Source organism: Rousettus aegyptiacus, unplaced genomic scaffold, assembly GCF_014176215.1.
Source record: "Rousettus aegyptiacus isolate mRouAeg1 unplaced genomic scaffold, mRouAeg1.p scaffold_m13_p_5, whole genome shotgun sequence".
NCBI classification, from domain to species: domain Eukaryota; kingdom Metazoa; phylum Chordata; class Mammalia; order Chiroptera; family Pteropodidae; genus Rousettus; species Rousettus aegyptiacus.
The window spans coordinates 20348747-20372308 of NW_023416308.1; the positions used below are offsets into that span (position 1 = coordinate 20348747).

The 23562-nt window shown below is 49.5% G+C and overlaps 1 protein-coding gene across 2 annotated transcripts in view; it reads right to left on the minus strand.

The window, feature by feature from the left end:
* The window catches only part of KIAA1671 (KIAA1671 ortholog), a 184199-nt gene that overhangs the window by 69841 nt on the left and 90796 nt on the right, over positions 1-23562 (minus strand). The window lies entirely within an intron of this gene.

Below are 23562 nucleotides of genomic sequence, written 5' to 3' on the forward strand. Positions count from 1 at the left end.
ACCCTGGCATCCAGGGAAGGAGAGGGGGTGCCCACTGGGGTGTCTGCCTGGTTGCTTTGCCTGGCGTTGGTCAACTCATTTCTTTCCACCATAGCAGCTGCATTTCCACATTTTTGGATCAGTTCACAAAACGGCAGGATGTTCTTGGGGACCAGCAATTAGAACTGGGACGGGGACACATGATGTCCCCAAAGAAACTTATTCCTGAGCGGCGAGCTTCCTATACTTGGCTGAACTGCTGCGTAAGCAGCACCCCAAGATTTTAAGGATCTTCCAATAAAAGATTGGAAGAACGAGTAGAAGTCCTTTCTTTCCTTGCTCCCTTTCCCCTTCCCTTCCTTCTGACTTCAATAAGCATTTGACTGAGCACCTACTAAGTAAGTACCAGGCCCTGGGCCAGGTGCTAGGGAGACCATGGATAAAAGAGCCAATCTCTGGTCCTGGAGCAGTTTTGTTTGGGCTACACAGTACGTGTAATGACAAACTGTAGTAGTTCTCATTTGCCAAGAGCCTACTGTGTGCCCTACGACCTCCTGGACCTGTATGACCTAGGAAAGTCATAATCACCACTGCATAGACCAGGAAGTAGAGACTCCGAATGATGAAGTCACCAGCCTGTGTCACACAGCTGCTTTGTGCAGAGCCATGGCTCACATCCAGGTGTGGCTGAGCCCAACGCCTGTGCTCTTACCCCGCAGGCTACTACTCTGCCCCTGTGAGCACCTCTGTTCATGTCAAACTGAGGCTGGAATGTGGGGTACAGAAGACATGGTCACAGGAGCAAAGGCCTTACCCCATGTCTCCCTTTCTTCCTGCCCACTTCACTTTCTCAGATTTGGGTGAGCCATTAACTCCAAGTAAAGCCTGATTGTGATGACGCCTGAGGGGCTCCCACCCTCAGTTCTGACAAGGGCTCAGCCACATGGGCAGCTCCACAGACAGGCAGGTCCGGGCAGCCTCAGAGGGCCCCTTGCATCGCAGCGGCCCTGGCAGAACAGAGGGGGAGTGGGCAGGCCCGGGGTCCACAGACTTAGGTTAGAGGCCTGCCGGGCTCTGCCTCCAAATACTGGTGGACCCCAGGCAGTCCTCCCCTCCTCTCTGGGTGTTGATTCCCCAGGAGACTGCACCAGAATCTCGCGGGAAAGTCCAGCACAAAAACCCCAGATCCCCTCTCAAAAGGCCAGCTGACCCAGCGGGGAGAGAGTGCAACAGACCTGGGTTCAAAAATTTGTGGCCAGGGACACTCACGTGACCTCCTTTTTCCTTCCTGAGTAGCCTCATCTCACAAATGGAAACCATGACAACTGCCTTCCAGGTAAAGTGCAAGGGGCGTGCACGCGGCAGGCTTCCAGCAAAAGCAGGTGGCGTCAGACTCCATCGGTGATGCCCAGGGCTGAGGGGCTCACATTTGGAAAACAAGCTTATGAAGAAAAATGGCTTCCCCAAGACCAAATCAACATCTACTCAAACACTGCTAGGACGTCGCTAACATTTCTCAAGCGCTGATGGTGTGCCAGGCACGATGCCATCTCATGTCATCCCCAAAGACACAGTTAAGGGCGGAGATCTCAAGACCGACTGCTCGCTGATGTGACTCTGGACAAGTGGCTGAGTCCCTCCTTCTTGGTCTTTAGCGTGGGATGAAAATGCTCCCCACCTTCGCAGGCGGTGCTGAAGGTTACATGATATGTGTTCTGACCACTGCATAAGAGCAGAACCACTATTCCCACTGTACAGGTGAGGAAACCGAGGCAGAGAGTAAAGCCTGAAGGCTACCCAGCACCTTAGTGGCAAAGTGTGGCCTGGAGGCCTGTGCTCTGAACACCCCTGTGAGCAGCTGTGGCTCAGTGGGTGAGGGGACAGTGGGCACTTGGGAGCCAGTGCCTCTGGCCTCCCATGCCCCCGCCACCATCACTTCCATCACTCAGCTCACCAGCCCTCAGCTGTCCTCTCATCTCAAAGCTGCTGTACCGGTCCCCACGCCAATGCCTCCACACAGGAGCGGCTTTCTCCGGACCCGGTTGGAGGTCTATTCTCTCGTGTCTTGCTTCTCTGCATGCGGAGGGCCCTCCTCTGTGCCACCCACACTGTGCTGGAGCCACACTGTGCTGGGTGCGGAGGGCGGGGAGGAGGACAGCCAAACGGCCTTAACACAAAGATGCGTCATCTCACAGGTCCCCACAACAACTCAGCCGGTAGGCGCAAGGAACACTCTAGCAGCCTTGGAGTCCTGGACAATGAGCTGGCGTAGACTCCAAGCCTTTCAGAGACCCCACTGCCAGCACGATCAAGGCAAGATCCCTGGCTCCCTCCACTCATCTACTTCCCGATGCAAAGGTTACTTGCTTTCCTAGCAACCCCAAAACTGACTGCAGCCCTAATGCTATGATACTTGTTTCTGAGTCTTAGCTCTGCAGAGAATCTGTCTCCCTGACCACCCAACACAAAGGAGCTCCCAGACCCTCTATCCCAGTGTCTTTTATTTACATGTTGTTAACACCACCATCAGGTACCTTCTTGATCATTTACTTATTACTCTCTCTCTCTCTAAGGAAGGCTCATGAGAGCAGAAACTTGGGATTTCTTATTCTCTGCTATGACTCCTGTGCCTGGCACACTGCTCCTTTTCTCTTTCCCTGGTCAGTTCCCACCGCCCATCTTTTAAAACTTCACGATGAGATCCCCACCACCAGGAAGCCTTCCCTGCTACTCTCCCCACTCAGTCCACTGCCTCCTCTGGGCTCTCCAACCCCTGGGCTTCCCCATCACAGCACTCTCTTCAGGGCACTACAAGGGCCAATTTCTACTAGCTGTGGACAGACGCTCAGGACTGTGTCGATTTCATTCTGAATCTCCAGGGCCCAGCTGAGGTCTGACACATAGTAGGAGGCTCAGCAATACAGCAGAGGGGGAAGGGGGACAACGTTTACTGAGCACTGACTATGCGCCACACATTAGGCATTTTACAAATGTCCTCATTCAATCTTCATCATCCCTTAAGGGAGAGACATCACTCTCCTCAAATGTCAGTTGAATTAAAACCCAGGATGCACAGGGTGACTTTGTACCCAGCTCAAACTCACTCAAGACAATTGGGCACCAGGAAACTAACAAAAAAACTGGACTAGATAAATACTGCCATGAACAGCATTCTTCCTTTCTGGCCAAGCCCTGAAAACACTGGCTACTCACTTCCTACCCTCCTCTGCAGCAACAGCAATGGCCTGTGACCAATCCTGGCCAATAGGCTCTGAGGGGAAGGCTGCTGGGTGGATTATAGGGAGAAGCCTTCCTCCCAAACCCCCTCTTCCTTGGCTGGATGTTGTTAAGTTTCCCTGAAATGGCTGGGACCATGGCAGCCATTTGGGGGCCATGAGGAAACAAGATGTTAAAGAGAGCGCAGGAAGCTGGGAAAAGCCTGGGTTGATCCACTAATACAGGACTCAGCAAATTTTCTGTAAAGAGCCAGATAGTAAATATTTTAGGCTTGGTGAATCACATGTGGTCCCTGGCACATATTTTTTGTTGGTTTTTTTTTTTTTTTTTGAGGAGGGAGAGGATTTCTTTTATAACCTTTTAAAAATGTAACACTCATTCTTAACTCATAGGCCACAGTTTGATGAACATGTCCTAACTGTCAGACCCATCTTTATGGGGTCTGTCGTTACCTTCAGCATCATCACTGATAAAATGTTGGTGAGAATGTGGAACAACTAGACCTCTCAGGGGATGAGAGGCACAGGGGTACAACCACTCTGGAAAACTGTCTGGCAGTTTCTTCGAAAGTTTAACATACACCAACCATATGACCCAGCCACTCACTTGTAGGAGAAATTAAAGCATGTGTCCATTCAGAGACCTGTACATAAATGCTCACAGCAGTTTTATTCATAAGAGCCCCGAAGTGAAATCAACCCAAATGTCTATCAACAGGTGAATGGAAAAATGCATTGTGATATCTCCAAACAATGGAATAGTTCTCAGCAATTAAAAGGAAGCTATTCATATACACCGCAAAAAAAAATCAATGCATCTCCAACAAAATTCTGCAGAGTTAAAGAAACCAGACAAAGAAGCGCACATAGTATATGATTCCATTTATGTAAAAGTCTAGAAAATCCTAACTAAACTACAGTGAGAGAGAACAGATCAGGGGTGGCTTGACGGCAGCGATGGAGAAAAGGATGGGCTGTGGAAGGGCACAAAAATCTGCTGGGGATGATGCTGTGTTCATTATTTTACCTGTGGCAATGGTTCCACATTGGGAATACACATATGTCAAAACTCACTGAATTGTGTACTTTAAATGTCTACAATTTATTGCGTGTCAATTTTATCTCAATAAAGCTATTTAAAAAATACAGCGGTGGCTCTTATAATAAGCAGAACTCTGAGGGTAAGGGGCACGGGGTGGGTAAGTCTCGGCCAAATGGGACTAGCAGAAAAGCAGGCGGTGTGGGAAGGTGGGAGTCTGAGAAACCAGAAGCCCCACCAGGCCTTGTATGTTTTGGGTGGAAGCTAAGGTCAGCTCTGTCAGCTCCACAATGTAGCTGGGGGCAAGTGAAATGGAGCCCCTGAAATGTTCTTAACATGGTAAACAGGGCCCCCAGGGGCAGCACTTGGAGATGTCTCAAGGACAAGTGGCCTCAGCTGACACTCTAGCCTCAAGGATTCATGTTGGCTGAGCTGAACACCCTCAAGTTCTTTTTGGACTTCCCAGACACTGGATTTGGGGTATGAGGTGCCAGGCTCACCGAGCACCCTACAGGTGGTCTCTTTGCATCTGCTGAGACCCAGGGCACACATCAGAATTCCCCGGAAGCACGAGACGTTTTACACTCATCCCTGAAAGAACAGGAAGAACTCCCAGCTTAGTTCCACCATCTGCAGCAGGCAGAGAACAAGTCTGGCTCTGGAGCTTTGAATTATCCTTCTCCATCTGATCCCAGGGACGATCTGATCGCCAGCAGTTCCAGCAGAAACCTGGCCTTTCTCCATCAGGTGCTGGACCCTCAAAGGAGATTTCTGTCCCAGCCAGAGAATGACAGGCCTGGAGACAAGGGACAGGAGGCCAAGGGCTAACACGAGAGTGTAAGTCCAGCTAAATCATAAAGGACCAGGAAAGAGACAAACCGCAAAAATGTTTTTATAGATTGGGTGTACAGGGACGAGTCTTGGGAGATTTATAAGCCACTAGTATTACTATGGCTTCTTACTTAAATGTCCCTTAATGTTCTTTGAGGAACACATGCAACCATTATTATTATTTTTTTTTTTTCCACTCCTGGATGCTGCATGCGATTCAGTACAGAGACTGGACCACATAGAGCCCCATCCTTTATAAGAACCACACTTATCTTTTCTCACAGAATCTCTAAACCACACTGTGAGATGGACAGTATTACAGAGGTGGAAACTGAGGCACAGAGGCATTCAGTGTGGTGCCCAAGATCACCCTCCTAGGGAATGGCAGAGCTAGACCCAGAACCTGGGTCTGTCTGCTTTGCAGGCTGATGTCCTTCGGTGCACACGTTCTGGAGCGAGCCTTGATCAAAGTCTCACACGGCCCCACACAACACTTGGCACGCTCACGGCTGTCCGTCTCGTTCACCACGGTACCCCCAGTCCCTAGGACCCACCCTAAACAGCTGCTGAACAAGCAAGTGGGTGTAGCCGAAGGCCCGGCACAGAGCTGGTGCTCTGTCAGGGTCTAAACGAGAGGGCGAGGGAGGGAAAAGGAAGAGCCGGATTCCCAGTAGGTCCAGACCCACCCAGGACACGGACTTTAAAACATAGAATCAGAATGCAGGATATGTCACTGGTCTAGGCATCTCCCTAAGTATCCACTTTCACAGTCATCTTTCTCAAGACACGTGACATATTTTCTAATGATACTGCCCTGAGCTTGAACCCTGCCTCCCTGTCCTTCCGCAAAGGGGGAAAGTCAAGGGGGTCATGATACTAAGATGAACCGCCACTGGGTCGTCCTGCTAATTGCTCCTTTGAGGTGCATCCTGGCCATTCTTATCTTTCCCGTCCCACCTCTGCACTAAAGGCAGGAAGGCTGGGCTGGGCTGGGCTGGGCTGGCCAACTCCACCTCTAACTTCACATGTGGCCTGCAGTGGGTCCAGGCTTCTGTCCCCCCAACCCAGGGGACACCACTGACAATCTGTAAAAGCCCTCAGGTCAGTAAACTACTCATTCACCCCACGAAACCACCCGAAGGGTCTGCATGTGCCAGCAGCGGCCCCTCTGGAAAGCTTACAGCTCTGAACAGAATCAGCCGGGCCTGTGTTTCGACAGAGGACATTTTGGGTCCCGTTAAGCCAACTCCACCCCTGTCTCACCAAGGCAACATAAAGCATCCTATTTGTTTCGACAGAGCCACCCCTTTCTCAGGAAGGTCTGCGTCGACTGTTTGCTTTCCTCAAAAATAGAATTGAGATTATGTAACAAGGAAGCTGCCACCATGTTCGGATGTAAAAGCTGACAATGCGGTCCTCGGGGTGACCCTATGTGAAATCCCCTGGGGGGGGCGAGGCCAGGGTCGACTTGGTGCCCACAAACCAGTGTCTCTGTAGGAAACAGAAAGGAGTGGGGACAGGGAGAGTCTGTATGTGAAGTGGGGGTGACAGCGTCAGCAAGGATCCCTGTGCCTCCCCATTCTTATCCAAACAAGTCATTTTCAGAGTATAATAATAATGACGATAACTGCCCTCCCTTCCCCCACCAAGTGTTCTCATTTCAAATGGACTTAACGAGATCCCTTAGAGGAAGGGCTGCTTGAAGCAATTGCAAACGGCACGCAGTAATGAGATACCAGCAGCGAGTGTCACTTAATGGAAACCAAGTGACCAGAAACAGGTCAGGCGAGGGGGTGGCTGTCACTTAGGCACCGTCTGTGGGCCGAGCACGGGGTCAGGCGCGTGATGGGCGCCGCCATCTTTCATGCCGCCGATGTTCCATCGACAGCCCCACGAGGTCCCATCTCTCCTGAAAGATGAGAAATCTGGTCCCCATATGTGTTTCCTCCACTTTTTCCTCTGTTCCAACAAAAAGCGCCACCACACACCCCGCCGCCGTCCTGGCCAGAAGCCTAGAGCCTCCCTTGGTCCTTCTCCCCTCCCCCTGCCTCAAAACTATAGCCTGAACCAGAACATTTCTTCCTCCATTTAAAAAAAAAAAAAACGTGAGTCTAATTCTGAGAGTAGGAACCAAATTATCATCATAATAAATACTACCATAAACAAAAAAAAAAAGTTATGTTTGTAATGGAAGGGACCCACGCTTTAATTTCCACTAGTTCACTTACTTCCCATCTCAGCTCCAGATCTAAGCCCCCATTGTCTCCAGCCTCCCCACTTTACCTCCTTCCTCTCTCTTGTTCATCTTTCCACCCCACAGCAGCCTAGATGAGCTTTATAAACCTCCATCCCATGATGGTAGCCTCCACCGAAAGTGCTCCCTCGGCTCTCCACTACAACCAGAGTAAACTCCAAATGCTGTGCAATGGCCCTGAAGGCTCCCATCTGCTTCCCCTCCTTGGTTACTACTAGGCTGGCCATGTTGGCCTTAACCCTTCCAAACTGGTTCCTACCTCAGGGCCTTTGCACGTGCCGTTCCCACTGTCTGAAACACTCTTCCCCCAGATCCCCATGTAATGGGTACCTTTCAGCTCTCTGCTCAAATGCCATATCCTCTTAGAGTCCTTTCCAGCAATACTGCCTCCTAGTCTATGCCACATCATTCCATTTTATTTTCTCCATGTATTTCTCAGTATTTATCATTTGAATATATTATCTGTCTCTCCCACTGGAACACACACTCTGCTAGGGCAGGGACCATGCTTCTCATTCTACATTGATGCTTGGAGACTAGACCAGCATCTGGCACCGAGAAGGGGCTCCATAAATACAAAGGAATAAATGAACAAATAAATTAAAGAGTGGAATGAATACACAGATGCACAATTCAAACTCTATGAGGCTCAGTTTCCTCATCTATAAAATAGAGGGGGCAATCCCAACACCCACAGAATAGTGATGAAGATGAGCCCTGATGGACATGGGCCCAAGAGATGCTCAACGAATACTTGCTGGTTAAAGCACTTCAGCCAGCAGAGACAGCAGAAGGAATCTCTTCTCAACTGCTCACTGAATAAAACACACTTAGAAGCCAAAATTCTATAATTGAGATATGGTGGTTCAAGGTACAGTGGAAACCATATATAAGAACACGATTCACTATATTACCCGGTAGCCATGGCAACTGAAATCTTCAACTACACTTCTGTTTCGCTTTAACTTCTGATGCAGAAATTTCTAAAGGAATGTTCAGATTCCTTTCCCTGGTGACATTCTACAGAATAGACATCTTCATTTGCAAAATGTCAGATTCCTATGAGATAAACTGGTTTATAAAGAAAGAAAGATGAGTTTCATTTTTTAAAATGTGAGTCTAATTCTGGAACAAAATCACCATAATAACAAGTACTATTATAAGCAAACAAAAGTTTTGTTTGTAATGGAAAGGACCAGTACTTAAACCTTCTCTAGTTCACTTAGTCATTCAACAAACATTCATTCAAAACCTACTGTGTGCCAGGCTCTGTGCTGGACTCTGAGGATATAACAGTGGATGAAACAGATAATGATCCTTGACTTTGTGGAGCTTGTGACCTAATGGAATAGGCATCCAATGGAAGAGCATGCCCAGCAAGGAATCTCTGGCAATGATTAGCAGGAAGCAACATGGTAGAAGAGAAAGGACTCACCCCTGGGATCATATAGATCCATCATTCATTGGCTGTGTAACCCTGAGCAAGTTACTGCACCTCTCTGAACTTATGGTAAATGGCAATAACAACACTGCTTGATGAAGGTTCTGCATAAACCCAATGAGATAACAGAAAAGGTGCCTTGCATGGCATCTGGTATACAGCAAGCACTCAGTAACTAGTAATTCCTTTTGCTTTACAGAGGAGGAGGGAGCCAGCCCCTGGCTGTCTTACCCAAAGGGGCCTCGGCAAAGTTCTCTGGGTATGAGATTTTCCCAAAGGAAGCCTGTGTTCTAAAGGACCCAGGGGGTCCTTCTTCAATTAAAAAAATTAATCACTTATTTTTAATGTTTGGACATCTGAGATTTCTACTTTTAAAACAAATGTGGGGAAAAGGCTGGGGGAAGAGGAAACAGGGTTTGGCTAAGCTGTTAGCTCACTAGCTTCACAGCTACCTGGGAACCCAATTGGGGCTGCAGTCCTGAGACTGCTTCAGAGGTTAAAAGCCAAGCTGCACTGGCCAAAACTTGGGAGCAGGGGCATGCTAAGAGAGTCCACCACTATGGGCCTCTCACCAAACTAGCCACATATGTGGTGAGGCCAAGGCCTTAGAGACAAAGGAGAAAAACTATGCTCTCTCGAATGAGACAGTGTCAGAGCTGAGCGAGGCCAGAGCTCACTAAGCCTGCACAGTAACCCTGAGGCCTGAGAGCGGGAAGAGGCCACTGGGCCTGACCCCTTTATAAGGAGCCACCTCCTGGCTTCCCATAGCTGGTGTAAAACCTGGCAGATGATGTGGCATTTGAGCACCAGGCTAGAGCCCAGGTATGAGGGGCCAGACAGCTTTCATGTTTGAGAACGGGCCACCCTGTTCTTTCTAGCTCCTGTATCTATATATGCTGTCCTTCATGCCTGAATACTCCTCCATCTGCATCTCCCACTCCTGCCAGCCCCAGGCCATCTGGAAAACCCTATTCAACCTTCAAATGACCCAGCAAGTCCACAGCATAGCTACGTGCTTCTCCTGCAGTCGCAACACACAAGACGTTTGCACAAGGATGTTCACTGCAGTGTTGTTTATGGTGCACGAAACTAGAAATAACCTACATATCCATCTGTAGGGGACTGGTTCAGCAAATTACAGTGCAAAGGAAAATATAAAGCCATCAGACAGAATGAGATATACCTATTGTGCTGATAAGGAAAGATCTCATCATTATGAGAAAAAGAAAAATCCAGACATAGAACACTACATATGGCAAAGTCAGATCTGTGTTAAAAAAATAATGTGTGTGTGTATATGGAAGAACACAGATATGAGCACAGATATAGTCTCATGTGTGCAGAGACTTTGTCTGAAAGGAGACACATGAAATTGTCACCAGATTCTCGGGAGGGGACAGCAGGTTGGAGGTGGCAGGGAAACAAACGTTTCTTTAGAATACTGTTTTATACTGTTGGAAACATTTACCATGACTATGTATTACTTCTTCAATTAAAAAAATAAATCACTTAGTTTTAATGTTTGGATAATGCCTTTGTTAAATTTCCTCCTCCTAAAGGCAGAACTAATCTCCCCTCCAGGGTTTGGAGACATTCTGGGTGTCATAACCATTTATGTGTGTCACCTCCCCCCCTTGGAGGTCAGGAATGCCACATCTCTGCATCTACTCTGAGAGCCTGGCACCTCGTGTGGCACTCAGTAAGTGCTAGAGGAACAAATGACATCATTAACACCCATATATCCACTTCTATTTTTAAGAGCTTTCCATTTTTACCAAGTTACTATTTATTAAGCACCGACTGCTCCATGCTAGCCAATTTATACCCAGCATCTCACTAGACTGAGTCAACAACCTTCCCTCCTGGCTGACTGTGGTAGATGCTGTTGGTGTCCTGCCCAGGTCCCCTGTACTGGCTGGGGTATCCATCCTCCAGGTTTTGGGGGTGCTGATTGCTACAGCTCATAGCCTCCTCATCTCCAATAACAGACCTTGGCAACTGCGGGAAAGCTGCCCGGCTGCTCCAAGGTGGGACTTATTTTGTGGTTTACCCTCCAAACTCCTCCAAGGATCAGGCTGATTAAAATTCTCCATCACGATATCACGCACACATGAATCCTCATCTCAGGCTCTGCTTCTATGGGGCTGAGCCTGAAACACTGCCTCTCTAATCAACTGGGGCATACAATTCTGTAAAGGCAGTGGCTGCAAATCTACCAATATCATATGTTGGGGAGTGGGCAGCCCCAGCAGAGGAGCCTGCAAAAGCAACAGATGTATAGACAAGATTGGGAAATGGGGTCCTGAAAGAAATGTTTATTACACCATTTTACAGATGAGAGGAACTGAGGCTCAACTTAAAGTCACAGAGGGAGATTCGAACCCTGCTCTCTCAGACCCCAAGGCCTTGAGTCTTTTTCTCTGTGCCTGCTGCTCAGCTGTTAGGGGGTTAACGGGCCTGGCCAGCATCAAAACGAGGTGATTTTAAGAGCTGGTTCTGAGCAGAACATTCTCCCAAGCTTCCTTTGCCTGGTGCAAGCTGCTCAGCTGGTTTTAAAATAGAACTGCTAATATAGTCAGGAAGAGGGGTCCCTGGGGGGTACTGTTCCACAGCCAGACAGTGCTGGGGCTCGGCCTGGCGCCTTGGTCCCACTCAAGGCCAACCCAGCATGAAAAAAATATGGAAAGCAGCTCTGGTCAGGCCTTCGTGGGTTTCCTGTCCACCTGTGCAGATGGGAACAACAGGAAAAGTCTGCAGTGGGGCCCGGCTGGTGAGGCAGCGGGGAATCAAGATGGGCGAGGTCCATCCAGCTGGGCTTCCCTCCTCAATTCAGTCTCAGAGGTGGACTCGCCTACAAAAGGCCAAGGCAGTGCAGGAAGCCTGAGCTAAGCACCTGCTGTATGCCTGGACCTGAGGAAAGAAATGAACAAGATACAGGCACTACCCTCCAAAAGTTTAATTCATTCACTCATTCATCTTTTTTTTTTTTTTTTACTTCAACACACCGTGTGCCACACCCTGTTCTAGGAAATGGGGACACAAATAAACAAGACATGTCCCTATCCTCAAAAAATGTCACCTTCCATTCATGTATATTCATTCAGTTTAGCATTTAATGAGCACCTACTGTGTGCAAGACTTTATGCCAAGAACTGGAGAGACGGGGATGAATAAGACAGGGTCCCTGATGGTAAGAAGTTTCGTTTACTTGGTCATTCTTTTCATTCACACTTTCATTCACTCCTATAAATAATTCTTGAGCATTTGCCATGTGCCTGGCCCTCTGCTACGCACTGTGAATACAGATGTAAAGTAAGACACATCTGGTGAAATTGACTTCGGTGACTCCATTCATTCAGCTTAACTTTCATTGATGGAATGAACAGGTGTCCAGCACTGTGCTATGTGACAAGAATACAAATACATAGCACAATGTCACTCATCCATTCATTTGGTACAGTGAACGTTTATCGAGTGCCTATTGTGTGCCAAGTATACAGAAGTGCATAAGAGAGAGTCTCTGCCCTTCATAGCCAGCCTTCCTTCATCGTTTATGGGTTCAGTTCACCAGACATACATTAGGCACCTGTTGTACATCAGTCCCTGGGGAAGCAGATGAATGAACCCAGACCTGGCCCTCGAGGAACAGGAAAACCAGCACACCCAGGGGTGCGGAATGGCTCGGTTCCTCAGTCAGGACCATGAGGCTCCACCCAAAGGCTCTTCAAGAGCTCAGAGGGAGGCAGGAGGTTGGGAACTTGCAGTGCACCCTTCCCAGAGACTGCACAGTGGAGAAGGGGTTCTGGGGGTTAGGGGGACACTCAGCACATGGAGGGGGAAGCTGCTGATGACAAACGCTGAAGGGAAGAACTGGTGAGTGAGGAGGAGATGAATCAGATATCTGAGTGAGAAGTTTTAAGAACTCAAGGAATATTCTAAGTTTGGAGGAGGAAGGGGAAAAAAATCAGCCCACAACTTCCGACTGCGGCATGTCCAACACCAAACTGCCAGCAGCCTCACTGATTTCACTCAGTTCCTCTACCTTCCCAGGCCAAACGCTCGTTGGCAAAATGACAGGCTTTACATTCATCGTCTCCTGCGGCTGAGGGGAAGATTACACAGGTTCATCCAAGTGAATCCCTTGGCACAGTACCTGGCACATAGTAGTTGCTCGATAAATGCTACCCAGCATCATCTTCTTTAACTTCTAACCGTGGTGGTTTTCAAACATGGCTTCTTTGGCCCTCTTCCCATTAAGAGGCGGGGCCCGTGTCCCCTCTCCTTGAATCTGGGAGGCTATGACTATCTCAGTCAACAGGGAACAGCGGAAGTGATGCAGTGTGACTTCCGAGGCTGTGCAGCCTCTGCCTTCTCGGCCACGACACTCAACGCTGGGCACTCCGAACCGCCATGTTGTGGGGAAGCCCATGCTATCGCAGTGGCCACACTTAGGTGCCTGGTCAGCAGTCCCAGAGGTGCCCGGCCTCCGAGTCATCACAGGCACCACACAGGTAGGCGAAGAAGCCTCTGCATGATCCCAGCCCCCAGCCATTCAGAGCTCCCGGCGGATACCCCACATATCACAAAACAGCTGTCCCCGTGGGCCCTGCCCAGTAATAAAGTGGATGGTTTACACCTGTATGTTTCAGAGTGGTTCGTTGTGACAACCGACGCCCGCCTCCCCAAGTCCCCGGCCTATATGCTCTGCACGATATGAGAGGATCTGCTAAACCAGAAAGCATGAAACAACTTTATAAACTGTGAAGTCTGTGCACACAGGAGCCCCAGGCATCATCGCTCAGGACACAGCAGGGCTCTGCTGTCTTCCTGACCCCATCTAACTGTGCAGCCCTATAACCAAGGCCACCTCCTCCCCGCCCCCGGCTCCTGTTAGCCTGGGAGACTCTGCAGGCTGCTGGGGCTGACCTGAACTCACGTGGCAGGTCGCCTCTTTGTTCCCAAGACGGGACTTAGGTCATCCCTCCCCGAGGAATGAACGGGAGGACAATGGCTGCTTTCACTGGGCCAAGGCAGCTCTCGGCAAACACAGGCGATCAGGGGCAGGGCAGGCAGCAGGCAGCCCGCTGGCACGCCCCCCTGGGAAGGTGGCCAATGGGCCGGGCAGGGCCCAGGCAAGCTGGGGCTGTACTGGGGTCTGGCAAGGGCCTTCTTTCCCCAATCTGGGTCTTTTCCAAGCACACATAAAAGAAAACACAGAGTACAGAGAGGCAATGAGGAAACATTTTGTAAATTTAATAGAATGTGAAAGGTTAAAAAAAAGGTATCCCCAGGATCGAAGGCAAATGAAAGCATAAATGAATGTGGTGTGGGCTCCAAGGCAAGAACAGCACGGGAGCAAACCCCAGCTCCACAGCTGACTAGCCGGGAGATCTTCGGCAAGTGCCTTAACCTTCCTCTGAGCCTCAGTTTTGTCATCTGTAAAATGGGAACGGTAATAGCATCTCCCTCCCAGGACTGCCGCGAGGATAAAATGAAGCAGTGTAAAGGGCTTTGCCTAGAGCTTGGTTGCTGTGGGCTGAGTTGTGTTTCCCCAAAATTTATATGTTGTACCCTAATCCCAGTACCTCAGAATGAGATTGTATTTGGAGAGGGGCCCTCTAAAGAAGTGATTAAGGTAAAACGAGGCCATTAGGGTGGGCCCTGATCCAATCCGACTGGTGTCCTTACACACAGAGACAGCGGGTTTATGGGCATGGAGGCCACGTGAGGGCACAGTGAGAAGGCAGCCCTCCCTCCACAAGCCCAGGAGAGGGGCCCCAGGAGAACCCAAACCTGCAGACACTTCGATCTTGGCTTTCACGCTCCCGGAACTGTGAGAAAATTAATTTCTGTTGTTTAAGCCATTCCATCTGTGGTATTTTGCTATGGCAGCCCTTACAAATACATATACTCACACATAGGAAGAGGCAGATGAAGATCTGCAATTACTGTAGTCGTAGATTTATAACTCTGAAGTAATTCTATATTAACATGACTGTGCTTATATTTTATTAGTATGAGCACATTTAACATAAAATGTTAATATAACATGAAACGGAACACAGATGCAAACAAATTGTCCCTTCCTACCTCAAAATTTCTACATTAAACATCAGGTTTTCTTAAAAACAAAGCAAAGAATCTTCCTAAACTAATAACTCGGACCAAATTCCTTGACAATTTTCTCATCCGTGTGCTACCTCACCCCTGAGGAAATACTTACACTGTGTCCTTAAGGCTCCACACAAGGACACTCTTAACTCTCTACCTCTTCCAGCTCCGAATACGCTGGTCCTGCCACCTGAATGTCCTTTCCCTCTTGTCCTCCTCAGGCCTTAAGAAGCAGCCCAGGCCCCAGCCCAGAGCAGGCGAGCCAACTTTCAGACAAGCCGGTGACTGCATTTCAAAGATGAAGATGCTGGGCCCAGAGAGGGGCGGTGACTGGCGCAAGGTCACACAGCCGGGACTGGACCCCGGTGTCCCGGCTCCCTATTCTGTGATGCTCTGTGCAGCCCAGGTGGCCTCCCCACTCATCAGTTCTGCCTCGAACATGAAAACCATATGTACATTCAGCCTGAAACTCCCAAATCCAAGTCGCTTTTCAGCTCTGGAAAATCCTTTTGGCCACCGGTGACCACAGTGGGTGGCAGAACGGGCACTGGCTTGCACCGAGCCTTTCAGTCCTCCATTGCCAGGGGTCCGAAGCCAGATTTGCTACCCCCCCCCAAAAAAGGTGCAGCTTCTCTCTAAGCACAGACTAGGATTCAGCAAAAATTAGCAAAACTCCCACCATCTCGATACTCCACACCATATCCTTCCCAATGTCGGATTTTCCAGATGAAACGGCTTGAGGACAGGCGCTGGCCTAGTTGTCCCACCAAGACTAATCTTGGTGGCAACGCAGCTTTTGTGGCTTGTCAGTCTCCATCGGCCTTAGATCTCAGGGGGCTGGCGGATCTGAGGGACAGAGAGAGACCACGGGCTCCGGCGTATAAAAGCCCTGCCCCAGAAACCCGGTTCTAACACCTCCCTGCTGTGAGACTCTGGGCCAGTCAGGTTTCCCTCAGTGTCCCTAACTGTAAAATGGGGATAATGAGAGCATCTGCCTCACTGGAGAGGGATACACACGCTCAAGTGTGTCAGGGGTGTAAGCCAGAGCCTGCTTTAAAGGTAGGTTCTGAGCAAGGCAATTTGTTGGAACAGGAGTGCCCTCTAGTGTCTCAATCGGGAAATCACTCTGCCTGTGAGGCAGCCCGCCAACGCCTCGCACCAGGTCCCTGCCAGTTTCCACAATGAGATGCTGACATAAACCCCACTTGAAAAGAAAGGGAGATGTCTCCTCCCCGGATGAGAAAACCGAGGCTCAGAGACATGAAGCCACTTGCTCATGGTCACACAGCAGAGAGGGCTGGATTTGTATCCAGGTCTGTCTGACCCCAAAGCTCCATTCATTCCTGGACCCTTAGAACTGGATGATTGTGTACAGTAAAGAGCCTTAAGGAGAATCGAGTACAATACTTCATTGTACTAATAGAGAAACTGAGGCATAGAGAAGGCAAGCAGCTGCCCCAGGGTCACATAGCAACTATACCCTGAACTCCTGGCTCCCAGAAGTGTTTTGCCCACATACCCATTTCCTTCCCTCTAGAACTTCCTTCTATCCTTCCTTTATCATTCCTTTAGGCAGTCGCAAAATTGGCATGTCCCTTTTTCACTGCTCTAAGCCCTGGAATGTCTGAAACTCAGCAATGGCTCCTTTGGGACAACGAGGGCTACCAGCCTGAAAGACCTCCGTCTGAGAGCAGGGTTCATTTCAGCTTGTCAGCATGACGTTCACAGTGAGGAGGGCGGCCAAGGCCCACCGAGGACCAGGGCGTGGACTTTCAGGCTTGGGGAGCCGTCGGCATCTCCAAATTCTCTTTTCATTTTATGTCAAGGATTCCACAGACTAATGGGGGCAGTGGTCCTCCTGCAAGGGCCCAGAACAGGTTGACGATGGGTCAGAAATTGTCACAGTGAGGGACATGCCAAGGGGAGCTGGCTTTAGTCCAGCTGGACTCTCATAAACCCTACCGTGGAAGTTAGTGGAGCCTGCGGGTGCTTAAAAGGCTCTGAGTGCCTCTTCCTGGGGGCTCAGAAATGCTGGGAAATATCTAAGGGGTAAAGAATCCCACGAGAGATGAAAGACACAAGCTTGCTGTTTTGATCTTTATGAGAGATCCTTTGAAATTCCCACCCAAGCATTTCACCCACCTTCCATTGTACAAATGGGGAAAGCAAGGCTGGGAAAGGAAGGAAAATGTGTGACGATACGGGGTGTCTGATAGACATTTCAAACTCGACAACTCCAGAGCCAAATCCTGATAGCCCCGAGTCCTGCTCCCCCTAACAGGAGCCAACGGCAGCTCCATCCTCCCCACCGTCAGGCCCAGAACCCTCGGTGTCTTCCTGGCTCTTTCCTTTCTCTCCCACCCCATATCCAGTCTGTCACCAAATCTGTGGCTCAACCTTCAAAACAGATCCGGAACCTTCCCACCTCTCGCCACCTCCTCCGCTGCCCCTGGTCCGAGCCGCTGCCATCTTCCACTTGGACGTCAGCCGGGGCTCCTCGCTGGTCTCCCTGATTCTGCCTTTGTCCTGCTTTAGCTTGTTCCCTGCATGGCGGCCAGAAGATCTGTTTAAAACTCAAGTCATATTGTTCACTCCTGCTCAAAGTAATACCCCTCCACGCTCTGTCGAATTCAGAGCACAAGGCAAAGTCCTTCAAATGGCTCGAGGGGAATGGACCCAATTCCCCTCCTTCCCCTCACTCACTCTGCTGTAGCGACTCCAGCCTCCTTCTAGTTCCAGAAAGGTCCCTGTGCATCCTGGAACCTCAGGCCCTTTGCACTGGCTGCCGTCTCTTCCCCCAAGTTCCCCTGGCCTATTCCCTCCACACTTCCAAAGTCTCAGTTCAAATGTCACCTTCTCGGGGAGGCCCCCGGCCCCTGAGCCTTCTCACCTCCTCTCACAGCACGCCCTGCCTCCCACACCACACAGCATTCTTATGCATCAGGCCCATTGTCGATCACCTGAGCCCCTACTGAAATGTTCGTCCCCGATGCAAGAATCTTTGCCCATCTTGTTCATCGGTGTGTCCCACGTGCTTAGAACAGGGCCCAGCACATGTGTTTAACTGAACGGAATTGAGGGGCTATCACACGTCCACACTGGCATGACCCGCTAACGTTTATTCAGGGCCTACTATGTGCCAGCTTTGTTTGTACTGCTTCATTGAGTCCTCGGGATGTCCCACGAGGGAGATGCTATCTTTATTCCTTTCTGAGGCATTCGGAGATTTGTCCAAGGCCCCATGTTCCATGAGTAGGTGGCTTGGTGGAGAACAGAAGCCAGCAGAGCCTGACTCTCAAGACCCTGTTCTTCACTCTGTAGTCGGATTCAAAAAGGCACCCACAGCTTGAGTCAGATGCAAGTGTCTTATGACACAGCTGTCCTGTGGCCCAAACCTCAGGCCTAACTAAACGGCACAAAAATAGCCATTTCTTCCATTAAGCCACAGACACTACAAAGCCAAACCAGACCCTCAGCACAAACTAAAGGCACCAGGATCTGAGATTCAGGAGCTAGTAATAAAAATAGCGATAATGGCAATCGCAGCCCACTAAAGCTCACAGGCATTTAACCCCTACACCTTCGCCACACCAAGTCCATCCATCAGCCTGCATCTGCTGAATACCTACTATGTGCCCGGCACTGTGATAGGGGCTGGGGACTTGGCAGTGAACCAGACAACCCTCCCGCCTAGGGGAAGCTGTGTGCCGTAACCAAGGACATTAGCTTTGGCGCCAGACGTTCCAAGTTCAAAACCCAGCTCTGCCCCTTACCAGCTGTTTAATATCAGGCGGGTATGTAAGCTCTTGGAGTTTCAGTTTTCTCGCCTATAAAATAATAACATCCACCTCTTGGAGTTGTTGTGAGGATTAATCACAATGCCACATGTAGAAATGCTTGGAGAAAAAAGAGAACCAAACATGCCGTTACCTCGTGACTAGTATTATTATTCCTGGACGTGACAGGCTGAATGAGGGCTAAAGCTAAATAAACAAGCGGCAAGAAAGTCTGAGGGAGAGAATAGCCAATCTAACCATATTTAGACATTTGGACATTTTTCCATTAAAAAAAAATAAGAATAAATCTGGTCATGGGATCGAACATAAAGAGATGAAGCTTACCAGGCACACTAGAAAACAAAGTGGTTTTCCCCATCATTCCATGAAAACCGAGCCATTGACCCACAGACCCTGGCAAGGAGGCGTCTGAAAGAAAGTAGGCAAGGGATCCACAACCAATAAATACCACGGGGACCATCCCTGGTCTCAGCCTCCACTGCACTTAGCCTCTGCCTTGAAGGAGGCGTCAGAAATGACACTCTGGCAACCTCCTGGGCTGCGGATGACATGGGAGTAGAGGGAGGGGGCTGGCCGCTGTTAGCCTCCCAGGCTCCCTGGAACCTAGGAACGCCTGGGGTGGGGGCGAAGGCATCTCTGTCATTATATCAGAGCTCTCCCCACCCCAAAAAGACTATCTAGATATTGAGCGACCACCCTAAGTCCAGCCCTGTGTCAAGGACACCAGTGCCCACTATCTATGCTAACCCTCGGCACAGTCCTACAGACTGGAAACTGAGGCTCAGAGAGGTGATGTGCCTTGCTTTTGACGGAGCCGGGATTCTAAGCCAGAGCCCACCTTGGCTCAGGGCGACATCTTTCTATACCCCTCCACCTTGCAAAGCTTGACGCGAACCAAAAGCCTTCCTGTAGGGTGGCAAGTCACCTCCACCCTGTGGGCCGCAGTTTCCTCATTTAAGGAACTGAAAGATCGGATTTAATGAAGTAGTTAAAATGACACAGAGAGAGAGACCTGTGATCGAATACGGCCATCGTTATTATTATTACTGCAACTAGAGTTGTAGTTGGCAACCACAAGCAACCAGCTCGATGCCAGTGTCCAGACGAGGCCACTGGCCTTCGAACTGTCTGGCTAGGTTATCTCAGCAACAAAGGAGATTAAGTAACTCACATCAGCCATGGCACTGGTGGCCATCAGCTACAATTACTAATGATTTGAAAAAGAAACTTAATCTTCCTCCCCCACTTCCTGGCTAATGCCCGGCCTGTGACAGGCCTGACAGTGTGGGCGGGCAGTTTCTCCCCCTCAGAACAGAATTGTAGCTACACGGTGGATTTGGGTCACCAACAGGAAGTCACTGACATCTCACCAAAAAATAACAATTTTGTAGAAACCTGCTGCAGCCTACATTTGGTCTAAGAAGGGGACTTGGGAAGTGACATGAAAAGTGACTAAAAATTTCAGGCTGAGGAGGATCATCACTAAGTTATGCATATAGTGAATGCTTGGGAACAAGCCCGAGGGTCCAACCACAGGAGAATGGCTACTAAATCAAGGCTGATGACGAGTGGGACTATTAAGCGACCATTAAACATGTTTACAAAGTGTTTTTAAGTAACGTGGGCAAATACCTGTGTTATCAGCGGGCACACACAAAGAGATGTATGTATCCAGCAGCAATTCGTTCACTCTCAAGCAGGTAGTGAGGCCCTGATACAGATGGAACTTAGAGAGGCAAAATACACCTGGGCTCCCGGATAGGTCCTAGGACAGTGGAAAATCTGGAAAAATCTGAATCGAGCAGTATTTCTCAACCTCGCTGCTATTGACATTTTGGGCTAGATCATTCTTTTGTTTGGCATGGGGGTGGCTGTGTGCACTGTAGGATTTCAAGCGGCATCTTCAGCCTCCACCTACCAGACACCAGTAGCATCCTCACCACCCTAGTAGTGACAATCAAAGAATGTCACCAGATGTTGCCCAATGTCCCTTGAGGGTTGCCCCCAAGTGAGAACCAGTGGAATAAAGTCTACGGTTTACTGAACAGTGTTGTACCAATGTTAATACACTGGTTACGATCAGTTGCCGACATGAGGGGAAGCTGGGTGGCGGGTGTAGAGGAACTCCCTCTACTGCCTTTGTAACTTTTCTGTAAATCTAAAGTATTTAGAAATAAAGTTTTATTTAAACAATTAGGGCAATGAGACAAAGAATGGGGTGGGGCACTGCTTTAGACAAAGGCGGCAGGGAAGAGATAACATCGAGCAGAAACCTGAGAGCATTGAGGAGGGACCAGGGCTGAAGGAATGACAGGTGAATGCATGTTCCTCACCATCTGAAGCTGCATCTGGGATGGGAAGGGCCACCAGACCCCCAACCCCCACATGGACCTATGCAATAGTCTGTGGTTAGTTGGTCACTCTCAATCTGATGGTGGCTTCCTGGGAAAGAGGACAAGTTAACATTTGTTGGGGAGTAGCTTCCGAGTTTCACAGGAATGGTCTCAACCCACAAAGGAGGAAGGCAGCGTGTTCCCACTTTGCAGATGAAGAAGCTGAGGCCCAGAGAGGTGAAGTGGCTTGCCCAAGGCCACCCAATGTCATTACGATCCGAAGCCTGTGGATTTTCCACATTCCCAAGCTTCCTCGGGAGCTCAACGAGCAAGAGTTTCCAGGTTAACATTCCAGACCTGGGGCGAACCCTACCACGCATGTGTTGGGCTATCTCCAGTGACGTGGAAACTGCAGGTCAGTTGCAAAATCGGCAGCAAGCCCACATGCTCCTCCGTACTCCAGGACCTGGCCACCCACAGGAGGCAGGTGACCGAGTGGAGATCTTTTGGAGCGTCACACCTGGGAAAGACCTTCTAAACCACCTTGCCCCACCTCTTCATGGTTCAGATGGGGAAACTGAGGCCCAAAGAAGCAAAGACGTGCCCTTGGGGTCACGTAGAGAGTTGAGGCAAAGCCAGGTGAGGAGCTGCATCTCTGACCACTCCTAAAGCTGACCCTGTGAGGCTGAGAGCACCCTCCACCCTCCCACCTCCCACCAGCCAGGCTGAGTCTACGTTGGCACCTAGGACCCACCACAAGTATGCCGACTGGTCTTGCTCTTTCTCCTCCCACCCTAGCCTTGTGCATATGTCTGCCTGGCACACCCTGCCCCTCCCCCCACCACAGCAACACTTGCCGGCTCCCACACATCTTCCTGTGCTCACCTTTCTCAGGAGGTTCTCCTGGACACCCCCGCCCCTGATGAGACCATATCCCCACAGCTCTGTGCAAGATCCCATCCTAATACGCGCATGGTCTTTGATCCAATTCCTTGTGCAGGGTCCATGTCAACACCAAAGAATAAGTTCCACAAGGTCAGGGATCATGTCTGTCTTGCTCACCCTTGCATTCTGAGTGTCTGACATCAGCTCTGAACTGCTGCTGTTAAGTGTGTGTTGAATGAATGTATGATGGTAGCTGTCTGTTGACGTGCCCAGCGCCCACACCGAGCTCTAAGCTCCCGGAGATGGCAGACTGAATTTCATTCATCTCTGCATCTCTCATTCTGACACCAATTTCAATGTGTGTGTGTGTGTGTGTGTGTGTGTTTTCCAACACTACCAAGTAATTTTCTGACATTAGCAGGGTATCCTATAAGTTAACTCAATTCTGACACCATCTACCTGGAAACGGTGTAAGATTCCATAGGTTATGGGCTCAGTCCTGTGAGACTGCCCACTACACCACCCCCCCCACCCCCGCCACACACACACACTTCAAACACCAGGGGCAAGTCCAGGCTATCACCTGCGCTTCTGACCAATTAGCTATAAACCAGAGGTTCCCATGACCTCCTCCTTGGGTTCGATGAATCCGCTAGAACAGCTCACAGAACTCAGACAAACATTTTACTTACTAGATCACTGATTTATAATAAAAGGATGTGACTCAGGAACAGCCAGATGGAAGGGACACATAGGACAAGGTATGCAGGAAGGGGTCAGGAGCTTCTATTCCCTCTGAGTACACCTGTCCCCAAATCTCCAGATGTCCACCGACCCGGGAGCTCCCCGAGCACCATCCTTTTGGATTTTCGAGGAGCTTTATTACATAGGCATAATTGATTGAATCACTGGCTATTGGTGACTGGTGCAACCTCTAACCCTTCTCCCCTCCCTGGAGGTAAGGGGGTGTAGAACTGAAAGTTGCTACCTTCTAACCAAGTGACTGGTTTCCCTGGCAACCAGCTCTCATCCTTGGGTGCTTTAACTCAGGTGTGGTCGAAAGGGGTTTGTCATGAATATCAAGACTTCTTTATTGCTCTTATTACTTAGGAAATTTCAAGAACTTCAGTGGCTCCCAGGTTTCCAGGCACAAAGACCTCTGTGCCTGAGAGGCAACCAAGACCAATATATATTTCCTATTATAAATCACAATAACAGCCTCCCTAGCACTAAGCCCAGAGCCTGCCACACAGCTGGGCACATCAAGGTCATCAGGACAATAGACAGCAGATTCCAGGCCACAGATTATTATGGGTGATATAAGTTCTTCTTTATACTCTTCAGGATTTTCCAAGTTTTCTATCATGTCCACACATTGTTTTTGTAATAAACATCAAAACTAAGATAAGTCCATCCATGTCACCTTACAGGTACAATGTGGCAATGTTGCAATGTCAATAATCAAAGGATAAGGATCAGAAGGGGCGTCTGTTTTCAGCGGCTCTCCAGGGGGTTTGGGAGGGAGGGCCCACGCCAGGGAAGAGGTGGCTAAAGGACAATGTCCTTTAAACTTGTATTTTTAGGCGCTCCGGAAAATTCCCTGGGTGAGAAGGCATCTGAAGTATTTGCAAACACTCAGCAGGGGGGAAAATAATA